Genomic DNA, 13,202 nt, shown 5'->3' with positions numbered 1-13,202 from the left:
TTCAGCTGCTGCTGCTGCTTTGTTGGCAGACACGAAGTAATCTGAGAGTCTCAGTTTCAACTGCAGGTAATAATCACATCAGGGATGAAGATGTGCCCACTACATATCAGCCTTTCTCGGCAATTATCTGGTTACATAGTGTAACCGTATGATTCCAGTATCTATATAATGCACATTGTTCACAGATATTGTTGCTTACGGCCACACCACCCTGAATATACCCAACCTCGTCTGATCCAGGAAGCCAAGCAGGGTTGGGCCTGTTTAGTACCTGGATGAGAGACTAGTTGGGAATACCAGGTGCTGTAAGCTTTTTCTCTTCTCTCTACTACCTGCATGTCTTTTGTTGCAACGTCTGATCACCTTGTGACACATGAGGAAGTTGGTCATCTTCAGCTGCTTCTGCTTTGTTGGCAGACACGAAGTGATCTGAGAGTCTCAGTTTCAGCTGGAGAGAATAATCACGACAGGGAAGAAGATGTGCCCACTACAAGTTAGCCTTTCTCGGCAATTATCTGGTTACATAGAGGAACTGTATTATTCCAGTACCTATATAATGCACATTGTTCACAGACATTGTTGCTTACGGCCACACGACCCTGAAAATGCCCGACCTCGTCTGATCTCAGAAGCCAAGCAGGGTTGGGCCTGGTTAGTACTTGGATGGGAGACCGCTTGGGAATACCAGGTGCTGTAAGCTTTTTCTCTTCTCTCTACCACCTGCATGTTTTTTGTTGCAAAGTCTGATCACCCTGTGACACATGAGGAAGTTGGTCATCTTCAGCTGCTGCTGCTGCTTTGTTGGCAGACACGAAGTAATCTGAGAGTCTCAGTTTCAACTGCAGGTAATAATCACATCAGGGATGAAGATGTGCCCACTACATATCAGCCTTTCTCGGCAATTATCTGGTTACATAGTGTAACCGTATGATTCCAGTATCTATATAATGCACATTGTTCACAGATATTGTTGCTTACGGCCACACCACCCTGAATATGCCTGACCTCGTCTGATCCAGGAAGCCAAGCAGGGTTGGGCCTGTTTAGTACCTAGATGGGAGACTACTTGGGAATACCAGGTGCTATAAGCTTTTTCTCTTCTCTCTACCACCTGCATGTCTTTTGTTGCAACGTCTGATCACCCTGTGACACATGAGGACGTTGTTCATCTTCAGCTGCTGCTGCTTTGTTGGCAGACACGAAGTGATCTGAGGGTCTCAGTTTCAACTGCAGGTAATAATCACATCAGGGAAGAAGATGTGCCCGATACAAGTTAGCCTTTCTCGGCAATTATCTGGTTACATCGAGGAACTGTATGATTCCAGTACCTACATAATGCACATTTGTCACAGGCATTGTTGCTTACGGCCACACCACCCTGAAAATACCCGACCTCGTCTGATCTTGGAAGCCAAGCAGGGTTGGGCCTGGTTAGTACTTGGATGGGAGACTGCTTGGGAATACCAGGTGCTGTCAGCTTTTTCTCTTCTCTCTACCCCCTGCATGTCTTTTGTTGCAACGTCTGATCACCCTGTGACACATGAGGAAGTTGGTCATCTTCAGCTGCTGCTGCTTTGTTGGCAGACACGAAGTGATCTGAGAGTCTCAGTTTCCGCTGGAGAGAATAATCACGACAGGGAAGAAGATGTGCCCACTACATATCAGCCTTTCTCGGCAATTATCTGGTTACATAGAGGAACTGTATGATTCCAGTACCTATATAATGCACATTGTTCACAGACATTGTCGCTTATGGCCAAACCACCCTGAACATGCCCGACCTCGTCTGATCTCGGAAGCCAAGCAGGGTTGGGCCTGGTTAGTACTTGGATGGGAGACTGCTTGCGAATACCAGGTGCTATCAGCTTTTTCTCTTCTCTCTACCCCCTGCATGTCTTTTGTTGCAACGTCTGATCACCCTGTGACACATGAGGAAGTTGGTCATCTTCAGCTGCTGCTGCTTTGTTGGCAGACACGAAGTGATCTGAGAGTCTCAGTTTCAACTGCAGGTAATAATCACATCAGGGATGAAGATGTGCCCACTACAAGTTAGCCTTTCTCGGCAATTATCTGGTTACATCGAGGAACTGTATGATTCCAGTACCTATATAATGCAAATTTGTCACAGACATTGTCGCTTACGGCCACACCACCCTGAAAATACCCGACCTAGTCTGATCTCGGAAGCCAAGCAGGGTTAGGCCTGGTTAGTACTTGGATGGGAGACTGCTTGGGAATACCAGGTGCTGTAAGCTTTTTCTCTTCTCTCTAGCACCTGCATGTCTTTTGTTGCAACGTTTGATCACCCTGTGACACATGAGGAAGTTGGTCATCTTCAGCTGCTGCTGCATTGTTGGCAGACACGAAGTGATCTGAGAGTCTCAGTTTCAACTACAGATAATAATCACATCAGGGATGAAGATGTGCCCACTACAAGTTAGCCTTTCTCGGCAATTATCTGGTTACATAGAGGAACTGTATGATTCCAGTACCTATATAATGCACATTTGTCAAAGACGTCGTTGCTTACGGCCACACCACCCTGAAAATACCCGACCTCGTCTGATCTCGGAAGCCAAGCAGGGTTGGGTCTTGTTAGTACTTGGATGGGAGACTGCTTCGGAATACCAGGTGCTGTAAGCTTTTTCTCTTCTCTCTACCACCTGCATGTCTTTTGTTGCAACGTCTGATCACCCTGTGACACATGAGGAAGTTGGTCATCTTCAGCTGCTACTGCTTTGTTGTTAGACACGAAGTGATCTGAGAGTCTCAGTTTCCACTGCAGGTAATAATCACATCAGGGATGAAGATGTGCCCACTACAAGTTAGCCTTTCTCGGCAATTATCTGGTTACATAGAGGAACTGTATGATTCCAGTACCTATATAATGCACATTTGTCACAGACATTGTTGTTTACGGCCACACCACCCTGAACATGCCCGACCTCATCTGATCTCGGAAGCCAAGCAGGGTTGGGCCTGTTTAGTACTTGGATGGGAGACCGCTTGGGAATACCAGGTGCTGTAAGCTTTTTCTCTTCTCTCTACCACATGCATGTCTTTTGTTGCAACGTCTGATCACCCTGTGACACATGAGGAAGTTGGTCATCTTCAGCTGCTGCTTTGTTGGCAGACACGAAGTGATCTGAGAGTCTCAGTTTCAACTACAGATAATAATCACATCAGGGATGAAGATGTGCCCACTACAAGTTAGCCTTTCTCGGCAATTATCTGGTTACATCGAGGAACTGTATGATTCCAGTACCTATATAATGCACATTTGTGACAGACATTGTTGCTTACAGCCACACCACCCTGAATATGCCCACCCTCGTCTGATCTCGGAAGCCAAGCAAGGTTGGGCCTGGTTATTACTTGGATGGGAGACCGCTTGGGAATACCAGGTGCTGTAAGCTTTTTCTCTTCTCTCTACCACCTGCATGTCTTTTGTTGCAACGTCTGATCACCCTGTGACACATGAGGAAGTTGGTCATCTTCAGCTGCTGCTTTGTTGGCAGACATGAAGTGATCTGAGATTCTAAGTTTCAACTGCAGATAATAATCACGTCAGGGAAGAAGATGTGCCCACTACAAGTTAGCCTTTCTCGGCAATTATCTGATTACATAGAGGAACTGTATGATTCCAGTACCGATATAATGCACATTTTTCACAGACATTGTTGCTTACGGCCACACCACCCTGAACATGCCCGACCTCGTCTGATCTCGGAATCCAAGCAGGGTTGGGCCTGGTTAGTACTTGGATGGGAGAACGCTTGGGAATACCAGGTGCTGTAAGCTTTTTCTCTTCTCTCTACCACCTGCATGTCTTTTGTTGCAACGTCTGATCACCCTGTGACACATGAGGACGTTGGTCATCTTCAGCTGCTGCTGCTTTGTTGGCAGACACGAAGTGATCTCAGATTCTAAGTTTCAACTGCAGATAATAATCACATCAGGGAAGAAGATATGCCCACTACATATCAGCCTTTCTCTGCAATTATCTGGTTACATAGAGTAACCGTATGATTCCAGTACCTATATAATGCACATTGTTCACAGATATTGTTGCTTACGGCCACACCACCCTGAATATGCCCGACCTCGTCTGATCTCGGAAGCCAAGCAGGGTTGGGCCTGGTTAGTACTTGGATGGGAGACTGCTTTGGAATACCAGGTGCTGTAAGCTTTTTCTCTTCTCTCTACCACATGCATGTCTTTTGTTGCAACGTCTGATCACCCTGTGACACATGAGGAAGTTGGTCATCTTCAGCTGCTGCTGCTTTGTTGGCAGACACGAAGTGATCGGAGAGTCTCAGTTTCAACTGCAGGTAATATTCACATCAGGGAAGAAGATGTGCCCACTACATATCAGCCTTTCTCTGCAATTATCTGGTTACATAGAGTAACCGTATGATTCCAGTACCTATATAATGCACATTGTTCACAGATATTGTTGCTTACGGCCACACCACCCTGAATATGCCCGACCTCGTCTGATCTCGGAAGCCAAGCAGGGTTGGGCCTGGTTAGTACTTGGATGGGAGACTGCTTTGGAATACCAGGTGCTGTAAGCTTTTTCTCTACCACCTGCATGTCTTTTGTTGCAACGTCTGATCACCCTGTGACACATGAGGAAGTTGGTCATCTTCAGCTGCTGCTGGATTGTTGGCAGACACGAAGTGATCTGAGAGTCTCAGTTTCAACTACAGATAATAATCACATCAGGGATGAAGATGTGCCCACTACAAGTTAGCCTTTCTCGGCAATTATCTGGTTACATAGAGGAACCGTATGATTCCAGTACCTATATAATGCACATTGTTCACAGATATTGTTGCTTACGGCCACACCACCCTGAACATGCCCGACCTCGTCTGATCTCGGAAGCCAAACAGGGTTGGGCCTGGTTAGTACTTGGATGGGAGACTACTTGGGAATACCAGGTGTTGTAAGCTTTTTCTCTTCTCTCTACCACCTACATGTCTTTTGTTGCAACGTCTGATCACCCTGTGACACATGAGGAAGTTGGTCATCTTCAGCTGCTGCTGCTATGTTGGCAGACATGAAGTGATCTGAGAGTCTCAGTTTCAACTGCAGGTAATAATCACATCAGGGAAGAAGATGTGCCCACTACATATCAGCCTTTCTCTGCAATTATCTGGTTACATAGAGTAACCGTATGATTCCAGTACCTATATAATGCACATTGTTCACAGATATTGTTGCTTACGGCCACACCATCCTGAATATGCCCGACCTCGTCTGATCTCGGAATCCAAGCAGGGTTGGGCCTGGTTAGTACTTGGATGGGAGACCGCTTTGGAATACCAGGTGCTGTAAGCTTTTTCTCTTCTCTCTACCACCTGCATGTCTTTTGTTGCAACATCTGATCACCCTGTGACACATGAGGAAGTTGGTCATCTTCAGCTGCTGCTGCTTTGTTGGAGGACACGAAGTGATCTGAGAGTCTCAGTTTCAACTACAGATAATAATCACATCAGGGATGAAGATGTGCCCACTACAAGTTAGCCTTTCTCGGCAATTATCTGGTTACATAGAGGAACCGTATGATTCCAGTACCTATATAATGCACATTGTTCACAGATATTGTTGCTTACGGCCACACCACCCTGAATATGCCCGACCTCGTCTGATCTCGGAAGCCAAGCAGGGTTGGGCCTGGTTAGTACTTGGATGGGAGAACGCTTGGGAATACCAGGTGCTGTAAGCTTTTTCTCTTCTCTCTACCACCTGCATGTCTTTTGTTGCAACGTCTGATCACCCTGTGACACATGAGGAAGTTGGTCATCTTCAGCTGCTGCTGCTTTGTTGGCAGACACGAAGTGATCTCAGATTCTAAGTTTCAACTGCAGATAATAATCACGTCAGGGAAGAAGATGTGCCCACTACAAGTTAGCCTTTCTCGGCAATTATCTGGTTACATAGAGGAACTGTATGATTCCAGTACCGATATAATGCACATTTGTCACAGACATTGTTGCTTACGGCCACACCACCCTGAACATGCCCGACCTCGTCTGATCTCGGAAGCCAAGCAGGGTTGGGCCTGGTTAGTACTTCGATGGGAGACCGCTTGGGAATACCAGGTGCTGTAAGCTTTATCTCTTCTCTCTACCACATGCATGTCTTTTGTTGCAACGTCTGATCACCCTGTGACACATGAGGAAGTTGGTCATCTTCAGCAACTGCTGGATTGTTTGCAGACACGAAGTGATCGGAGAGTCTCAGTTTCAACTGCAGGTAATAATCACATCAGGGAAGAAGATGTGCCCACTACATATCAGCCTTTCTCTGCAATTATCTGGTTACATACAGTAACCGTATGATTCCAGTACCTATATAATGCACATTGTTCACAGATATTGTTGCTTACGGCCACACCACCCTGAATATGCCCGACCTCGTCTGATCTCGGAAGCCAAGCAGGGTTGGGCCTGGTTAGTACTTGGATGGGAGACTGCTTTGGAATACCAGGTGCTGTAAGCTTTTTCTCTTCTCTCTACCACCTGCATGTCTTTTGTTGCAACGTCTGATCACCCTGTGACACATGAGGAAGTTGGTCATCTTCAGCTGCTGCTGCTTTGTTGGAGGACACGAAGTGATCTGAGAGTCTCAGTTTCAACTACAGATAATAATCACATCAGGGATGAAGATGTGCCCACTACAAGTTAGCCTTTCTCGGCAATTATCTGGTTACATAGAGGAACCGTATGATTCCAGTACCTATATAATGCACATTGTTCACAGATATTGTTGCTTACGGCCACACCACCCTGAACATGCCCAACCTCGTCTGATCTCGGAAGCCAAACAGGGTTGGGCCTGGTTTCTACTTGGATGGGAGACTGCTTTGGAATACCAGGTGCTGTAAGCTTTTTCTCTTCTCTCTACCACATGCATGTCTTTTGTTGCAACGTCTGATCACCCTGTGACACATGAGGAAGTTGGTCATCTTCAGCTGCTGCTGCTTTGTTGGCAGACACGAATTGATCTGAGAGTCTCAGTTTCAACTGCAGGTAATAATCACATCAGGGAAGAAGATGTGCCCACTACAAGTTAGCCTTTCTCGGCAATTATCTGGTTACATAGAGGAACCGTATGATTCCAGTACCTATATAATGCACATTGTTCACAGATATTGTTGCTTACGGCCACACCACCCTGAACATGCCCGACCTCGTCTGATCTCGGAAGCCAAACAGGGTTGGGCCTTGTTAGTACTTGGATGGGAGACTACTTGGGAATACCAGGTGTTGTAAGCTTTTTCTCTTCTCTCTACCACCTACATGTCTTTTGTTGCAACGTCTGATCACCCTGTGACACATGAGGAAGTTGGTCATCTTCAGCTGCTGCTGCTATGTTGGCAGACATGAAGTGATCTGAGATTCTAAGTTTCAACTGCAGATAATAATCACGTCAGGGAAGAAGATGTGCCCACTACAAGTTAGCCTTTCTCGGCAATTATCTGGTTACATAGAGGAACTGTATGATTCCAGTACCGATATAATGCACATTTGTCACAGACATTGTTGCTTACGGCCACACCACCCTGAATATGCCCGACCTCGTCTGATCTCGGAAGCCAAGCAGGGTTGGGCCTGGTTAGTACTTGGATGGGAGACCGCTTGGGAATACCAGGTGCTGTAAGCTTTTTCTCTACCACATGCATGTCTTTTGTTGCAACGTCTGATCACCCTGTGACACATGAGGAAGTTGGTCATCTTCAGCAGCTGCTGCTTTGTTGGCAGACACGAAGTGATCGGAGAGTCTCAGTTTCAACTGCAGGTAATAATCACATCAGGGAAGAAGATGTGCCCACTACATATCAGCCTTTCTTGGCAATTATCTGGTTACATAGAGTAACCGTATGATTCCAGTACCTATATAATGCACATTGTTCACAGATATTGTTGCTTACGGCCACACAACCCTGAACATGCCCAACCTCGTCTGATCTCGGAAGCCAAACAGGGTTGGGCCTGGTTTCTACTTGGATGGGAGACTGCTTTGGAATACCAGGTGTTGTAAGCTTTTTCTCTTCTCTCTACCACCTACATGTCTTTTGTTGCAACGTCTGATCACCCTGTGACACATGAGGAAGTTGGTCATCTTCAGCTGCTGCTGCTTTGTTGGCAGACACGAAGTGATCTGAGATTCTAAGTTTCAACTGCAGATAATAATCACGTCAGGGAAGAAGATGTGCCCACTACAAGTTAGCCTTTCTCGGCAATTATCTGATTACATAGAGGAACTGTATGATTCCAGTACCTATATAATGCACATTGTTCACAGATATTGTTGCTTACGGCCACACCACCCTGAATATGCCCGACCTCGTCTGATCTCGGAAGCCAAACAGGGTTGGGCCTGGTTAGTACTTGGATGGTAGACTACTTGGGAATACCAGGTGTTGTAAGCTTTTTCTCTTCTCTCTACCACCTACATGTCTTTTGTTGCAACGTCTGATCACCCTGTGACACATGAGGACGTTGGTCATCTTCAGCTGCTGCTGCTTTGTTGGCAGACACGAAGTGATCGGAGAGTCTCATTTTCCGCTGGAGAGAATAATCACGACAGGGAAGAAGATGTGCCCAATACGCATCAGCCTTTCTCGGCAATTATCTGGTTACATAGAGGAACCGTATGATTCCAGTACCTATATAATGCACATTGTTCACAGATATTGTTGCTTACGGCCACACCACCCTGAACATGCACGACCTCGTCTGATCTCGGAAGCCAAGCAGGGTTGGGCCTGGTTAGTACTTGGATGGGAGACTACTTGGGAATACCAGGTGCTGTAAGCTTTTTCTCTTCTCTCTACCATCTACATGTCTTTTGTTGCAACGTCTGATCACCCTGTGACACATGAGGAAGTTGGTCATCTTCAGCTGCTGCTGCTTTGTTGGCAGACACGAAGTGATCTGAGAGTCTCAGTTTCAACTACAGGTAGTAATCACATCAAGGATGAAGATATGCCCACTACATATCAGCCTTTCTTGGCAATTATCTGGTTACATAGAGGAACTCTATGATTCCAGTACCTATATAATGCACATTTGTGACAGACATTGTCGCTTACGGCCAAACCACCCTGAACATGCCCGACCTCGTCTGATCTCGGAAGCCAAGCAGGGTTGGGCCTGGTTAGTACTTGGGTGGGAGACTACTTGGGAATACCAGGTGCTGTAAGCTGTTTCTCTTCTCTCTACCACCTGCATGTCTTTTGTTGCAACGTCTGATCACCCTGTGACACATGAGGAAGTTGGTCATCTTCAGCTGCTGCTGCTTTGTTGGCAGACACGAAGTGATCTGAGAGTCTCAGTTTCCGCTGGAGAGAATAATCACGACAGGGAAAAAGATGTGCCTAATACGCATCAGCCTTTCTCAGCAATTATCTGGTTACATAGAGGAACCGTATGATTCCAGTACCTATATAATGCACATTGTTCACAGATATTGATGCTTACGGCCACACCACCCTGAACATGCCCAACCTCGTCTGATCTCGGAAGCCAAGCAGGGTTGGGCCTGGTTAGTACTTGGATGGGAGACCACTTGGGAATACCAGGTGCTGTAAGCTTTTTCTCTTCTCTCTACCACGTGCATGTCTTTTGTTGCAACGTCTGATCACCCTGTGACACATGAGGAAGTTGGTCATCTTCAGCTGCTGCTGCTTTGTTGGCAGACACGAAGTGATCTGAGAGTCTCAGTTTCAACTACAGGTAGTAATCACATCAAGGATGAAGATATGCCCACTACAAGTTAGCCTTTCTCGGCAATTATCTGATTACATAGAGGAACTGTATGATTCCAGTACCGATATAATGCACATTTGTCACAGGCATTGTTGCTTACGGACACAACACCCTGAAAATACCCGACCTCGTCTGATCTCGGAAGCCAAGCAGGGTTGGGCCTGGTTAGTACTTGGATGGGAGACTGCTTGGGAATACCAGGTGCTGTAAGCTTTTTCTCTTCTCTCTAGCACCTGCATGTCTTTTGTTGCAACGTCTGATCACCCTGTGACACATGAGGAAGTTGGTCATCTTCAGCTGCTGCTTTGTTGGCAGACACGAAGTGATCTGAGATTCTAAGTTTCAACTGCAGATAATAATCACGACAGGGAAGAAGATGTGCCCACTACAAGTTAGCCTTTCTCGGCAATTATCTGATTACATAGAGGAACTGTATGATTCCAGTACCGATATAATGCACATTTGTCACAGACATTGTTGCTTACGGCCACACCACCCTGAACATGCCCAACCTCGTCTGATCTCGGAAGCCAAGCAGGGTTGGGCCTGGTTATTACTTGGTTGGGAGACCGCTTGGGAATACCAGGTGCTGTAAGCTTTTTCTCTTCTCTCTAGCACCTGCATGTCTTTTGTTGCAACGTCTGATCACCCTGTGACACATGAGGAAGTTGGTCATCTTCAGCTGCTGCTGCTTTGTTGGCAGACACGAAGTGATCTGAGATTCTAAGTTTCAACTGCAGATAATAATCACGTCAGGGAAGAAGATGTGCCCACTACAAGTTAGCCTTTCTCGGCAATTATCTGGTTACATAGAGGAACCCTATGATTCCAGTACCTATATAATGCACATTGTTCACAGATATTGTTGCTTACGGCCACACCACCCTGAATATGCCCGATCTCAGAAGCCAAGCAGGGTTGGGCCTGGTTAGTACTTGGATGGGAGACTGCTTGGGAATACCAGGTGCTGTAAGCTTTTTCTCTTCTCACTACCCCCTGCATGTTTTTTGTTGCAACGTCTGATCACCCTGTGACACATGAGGAAGTTGGTCATCTTCAGCTGCTGCTGCTTTGTTGGCAGACACGAAGTGATCTGAGAGTCTCAGTTTCAACTACAGGTAGTAATCACATCAAGGATGAAGATATGCCCACTACATATCAGCCTTTCTCGGCAATTATCTGGTTACATAGAGGAACCGTATGATTCCAGTACCTATATAATGCACATTGTTCACAGATATTGTTGCTTACGGCCACACCGCCCTGAACATGCCCAACCTCGTCTGATCTCGGAAGCCAAGCAGGGTTGGGCCTGGTTATTACTTGGATGGGAGACTTCTTGGGAATACCAGCTGCTGTAAGCTTTTTCTCTTCTCTCTACCACCTACATGTCTTTTGTTGCAACGTCTGATCACCCTGTGACACATGAGGAAGTTGGTCATCTTCAGCTGCTGCTGCTTTGTTGGCAGACACGAAGTGATCTGAGATTCTAAGTTTCAACTGCAGATAATAATCACGTCAGGGAAGAAGATGTGCCCACTACAAGTTAGCCTTTCTCGGCAATTATCTGGTTACATAGAGGAACTGTATGATTCCAGTACCGATATAATGCACATTTGTCACAGACATTGTTTCTTACGGCCACACCACCCTGAACATGCCCGACCTCGTCTGATCTCGGAAGCCAAGCAGGGTTGGGCCTGGTTAGTACTTGGATGGGAGACCGCTTGGGAATACCAGGTGCTGTAAGCTTTTTCTCTTCTCTCTACCACATGCATGTCTTTTGTTGCAACGTCTGATCACCCTGTGACACATGAGGAAGTTGGCCATCTTCAGCTGCTGCTGCTATGTTGGCAGACACGAAGTGATCTGAGAGTCTCAGTTTCAACTACAGGTAGTAATCACATGAAGGATGAAGATATGCCCACTACATATCAGCCTTTCTCGGCAATTATCTGGTTACATAGAGGAACCGTATGATTCCAGTACCTATATAATGCACATTGTTCACAGATATTGTTGCTTACGGCCACACCACCCTGAACATGCCCAACCTCGTCTGATCTCGGAAGCCAAGCAGGGTTGGGCCTGGTTATTACTTGGATGGGAGACTTCTCGGGAATACCAGCTGTTGTAAGCTTTTTCTCTTCTCTCTACCACCTACATGTCTTTTGTTGCAACGTCTGATCACCCTGTGACACATGAGGAAGTTGGTCATCTTCAGCTGCTGCTGCTTTGTTGGCAGACACGAAGTGATCTGAGATTCTAAGTTTCAACTGCAGATAATAATCACGTCAGGGAAGAAGATGTGCCCACTACAAGTTAGCCTTTCTCGGCAATTATCTGATTACATAGAGGAACTGTATGATTCCAGTACCGATATAATGCACATTTGTCACAGACATTGTTGCTTACGGCCACACCACCCTGAACATGCCCGACCTCGTCTGATCTCGGAAGCCAAGCAGGGTTGGGCCTGGTTAGTACTTGGGTGGGAGACTACTTGGGAATACCAGGTGCTGTAAGCTTTTTCTCTTCTCTCTACCACCTGCATGTCTTTTGTTGCAACGTCTGATCACCCTGTGACACATGAGGAAGTTGGTCATCTTCAGCTGCTGCTGCTTTGTTGGCAGACACGAAGTGATCTGAGAGTCTCAGTTTCAACTACAGGTAGTAATCACATCAAGGATGAAGATATGCCCACTACATATCAGCCTTTCTTGGCAATTATCTGGTTACATAGAGGAACTCTATGATTCCAGTACCTATATAATGCACATTTGTGACAGACATTGTCGCTTACGGCCAAACCACCCTGAACATGCCCGACCTCGTCTGATCTCGGAAGCCAAGCAGGGTTGGGCCTGGTTAGTACTTGGGTGGGAGACTACTTGGGAATACCAGGTGCTGTAAGCTTTTTCTCTTCTCTCTACCACCTGCATGTCTTTTGTTGCAACGTCTGATCACCCTGTGACACATGAGGAAGTTGGTCATCTTCAGCTGCTGCTGCTTTGTTGGCAGACACGAAGTGATCTGAGAGTCTCAGTTTCCGCTGGAGAGAATAATCACGACAGGGAAAAAGATGTGCCTAATACGCATCAGCCTTTCTCAGCAATTATCTGGTTACATAGAGGAACCGTATGATTCCAGTACCTATATAATGCACATTGTTCACAGATATTGATGCTTACGGCCACACCACCCTGAACATGCCCAACCTCGTCTGATCTCGGAAGCCAAGCAGGGTTGGGCCTGGTTAGTACTTGGATGGGAGACCGCTTGGGAATACCAGGTGCTGTAAGCTTTTTCTCTTCTCTCTACCACGTGCATGTCTTTTGTTGCAACGTCTGATCACCCTGTGACACATGAGGAAGTTGGTCATCTTCAGCTGCTGCTGCTTTGTTGGCAGACACGAAGTGA

At 46.4% G+C, this 13,202-nt stretch overlaps 1 protein-coding gene, 19 non-coding genes and 15 pseudogenes across 20 annotated transcripts in view; 34 read left to right on the top strand and 1 right to left on the bottom strand.

The window, feature by feature from the left end:
- LOC140296301 (uncharacterized) overlaps positions 1-13,202 on the bottom strand; it is a 173,703-nt gene that overhangs the window by 96,910 nt on the left and 63,591 nt on the right. The window lies entirely within an intron of this gene.
- LOC140294350 (5S ribosomal RNA) lies at positions 194-312 on the top strand (annotated as a pseudogene).
- On the top strand, positions 582-700 carry LOC140298705 (5S ribosomal RNA). The gene has a single exon (XR_011914327.1). It is a non-coding gene; the product is annotated as a 5S ribosomal RNA (ribosomal RNA).
- On the top strand, positions 973-1,091 carry LOC140294488 (5S ribosomal RNA; annotated as a pseudogene).
- On the top strand, positions 1,361-1,479 carry LOC140298001 (5S ribosomal RNA). The gene has a single exon (XR_011913687.1). It is a non-coding gene; the product is annotated as a 5S ribosomal RNA (ribosomal RNA).
- Positions 1,749-1,867, top strand: LOC140300231 (5S ribosomal RNA; annotated as a pseudogene).
- Positions 2,137-2,255, top strand: LOC140299425 (5S ribosomal RNA; annotated as a pseudogene).
- Positions 2,525-2,643, top strand: LOC140302843 (5S ribosomal RNA; annotated as a pseudogene).
- Positions 2,913-3,031, top strand: LOC140307383 (5S ribosomal RNA). Its single transcript, XR_011915820.1, has one exon. It is a non-coding gene; the product is annotated as a 5S ribosomal RNA (ribosomal RNA).
- LOC140290313 (5S ribosomal RNA) lies at positions 3,298-3,416 on the top strand (annotated as a pseudogene).
- LOC140298671 (5S ribosomal RNA) lies at positions 3,683-3,801 on the top strand. Its single transcript, XR_011914295.1, has one exon. It is a non-coding gene; the product is annotated as a 5S ribosomal RNA (ribosomal RNA).
- On the top strand, positions 4,071-4,189 carry LOC140297425 (5S ribosomal RNA). The gene has a single exon (XR_011913161.1). It is a non-coding gene; the product is annotated as a 5S ribosomal RNA (ribosomal RNA).
- Positions 4,459-4,577, top strand: LOC140297424 (5S ribosomal RNA). The gene has a single exon (XR_011913160.1). It is a non-coding gene; the product is annotated as a 5S ribosomal RNA (ribosomal RNA).
- Positions 4,840-4,958, top strand: LOC140297851 (5S ribosomal RNA). Its single transcript, XR_011913550.1, has one exon. It is a non-coding gene; the product is annotated as a 5S ribosomal RNA (ribosomal RNA).
- Positions 5,228-5,346, top strand: LOC140298174 (5S ribosomal RNA). Its single transcript, XR_011913845.1, has one exon. It is a non-coding gene; the product is annotated as a 5S ribosomal RNA (ribosomal RNA).
- LOC140297213 (5S ribosomal RNA) lies at positions 5,616-5,734 on the top strand. The gene has a single exon (XR_011913040.1). It is a non-coding gene; the product is annotated as a 5S ribosomal RNA (ribosomal RNA).
- Positions 6,004-6,122, top strand: LOC140300040 (5S ribosomal RNA). Its single transcript, XR_011914792.1, has one exon. It is a non-coding gene; the product is annotated as a 5S ribosomal RNA (ribosomal RNA).
- Positions 6,392-6,510, top strand: LOC140297423 (5S ribosomal RNA). The gene has a single exon (XR_011913159.1). It is a non-coding gene; the product is annotated as a 5S ribosomal RNA (ribosomal RNA).
- LOC140290967 (5S ribosomal RNA) lies at positions 6,780-6,898 on the top strand (annotated as a pseudogene).
- LOC140302503 (5S ribosomal RNA) lies at positions 7,168-7,286 on the top strand (annotated as a pseudogene).
- LOC140292807 (5S ribosomal RNA) lies at positions 7,556-7,674 on the top strand. Its single transcript, XR_011912609.1, has one exon. It is a non-coding gene; the product is annotated as a 5S ribosomal RNA (ribosomal RNA).
- Positions 7,937-8,055, top strand: LOC140296420 (5S ribosomal RNA; annotated as a pseudogene).
- LOC140299395 (5S ribosomal RNA) lies at positions 8,325-8,443 on the top strand (annotated as a pseudogene).
- LOC140298126 (5S ribosomal RNA) lies at positions 8,713-8,831 on the top strand. Its single transcript, XR_011913801.1, has one exon. It is a non-coding gene; the product is annotated as a 5S ribosomal RNA (ribosomal RNA).
- Positions 9,101-9,219, top strand: LOC140281875 (5S ribosomal RNA). The gene has a single exon (XR_011909797.1). It is a non-coding gene; the product is annotated as a 5S ribosomal RNA (ribosomal RNA).
- LOC140294058 (5S ribosomal RNA) lies at positions 9,489-9,607 on the top strand. The gene has a single exon (XR_011912738.1). It is a non-coding gene; the product is annotated as a 5S ribosomal RNA (ribosomal RNA).
- On the top strand, positions 9,877-9,995 carry LOC140299923 (5S ribosomal RNA; annotated as a pseudogene).
- On the top strand, positions 10,262-10,380 carry LOC140296985 (5S ribosomal RNA; annotated as a pseudogene).
- Positions 10,650-10,758, top strand: LOC140290243 (5S ribosomal RNA; annotated as a pseudogene).
- Positions 11,028-11,146, top strand: LOC140290646 (5S ribosomal RNA; annotated as a pseudogene).
- LOC140304652 (5S ribosomal RNA) lies at positions 11,416-11,534 on the top strand. Its single transcript, XR_011915281.1, has one exon. It is a non-coding gene; the product is annotated as a 5S ribosomal RNA (ribosomal RNA).
- LOC140293615 (5S ribosomal RNA) lies at positions 11,804-11,922 on the top strand (annotated as a pseudogene).
- Positions 12,192-12,310, top strand: LOC140279531 (5S ribosomal RNA). The gene has a single exon (XR_011909341.1). It is a non-coding gene; the product is annotated as a 5S ribosomal RNA (ribosomal RNA).
- Positions 12,580-12,698, top strand: LOC140281804 (5S ribosomal RNA). The gene has a single exon (XR_011909788.1). It is a non-coding gene; the product is annotated as a 5S ribosomal RNA (ribosomal RNA).
- Positions 12,968-13,086, top strand: LOC140295619 (5S ribosomal RNA). The gene has a single exon (XR_011912886.1). It is a non-coding gene; the product is annotated as a 5S ribosomal RNA (ribosomal RNA).

The sequence above is a fragment of the Leuresthes tenuis genome, unplaced genomic scaffold (genome assembly GCF_036924035.1).
Source record: "Leuresthes tenuis unplaced genomic scaffold, fLeuTen1.0.hap1 SCAF_1, whole genome shotgun sequence".
Taxonomy (NCBI): domain Eukaryota; kingdom Metazoa; phylum Chordata; class Actinopteri; order Atheriniformes; family Atherinopsidae; genus Leuresthes; species Leuresthes tenuis.
This window is presented reverse-complemented; position numbering and strand designations above follow the sequence as displayed.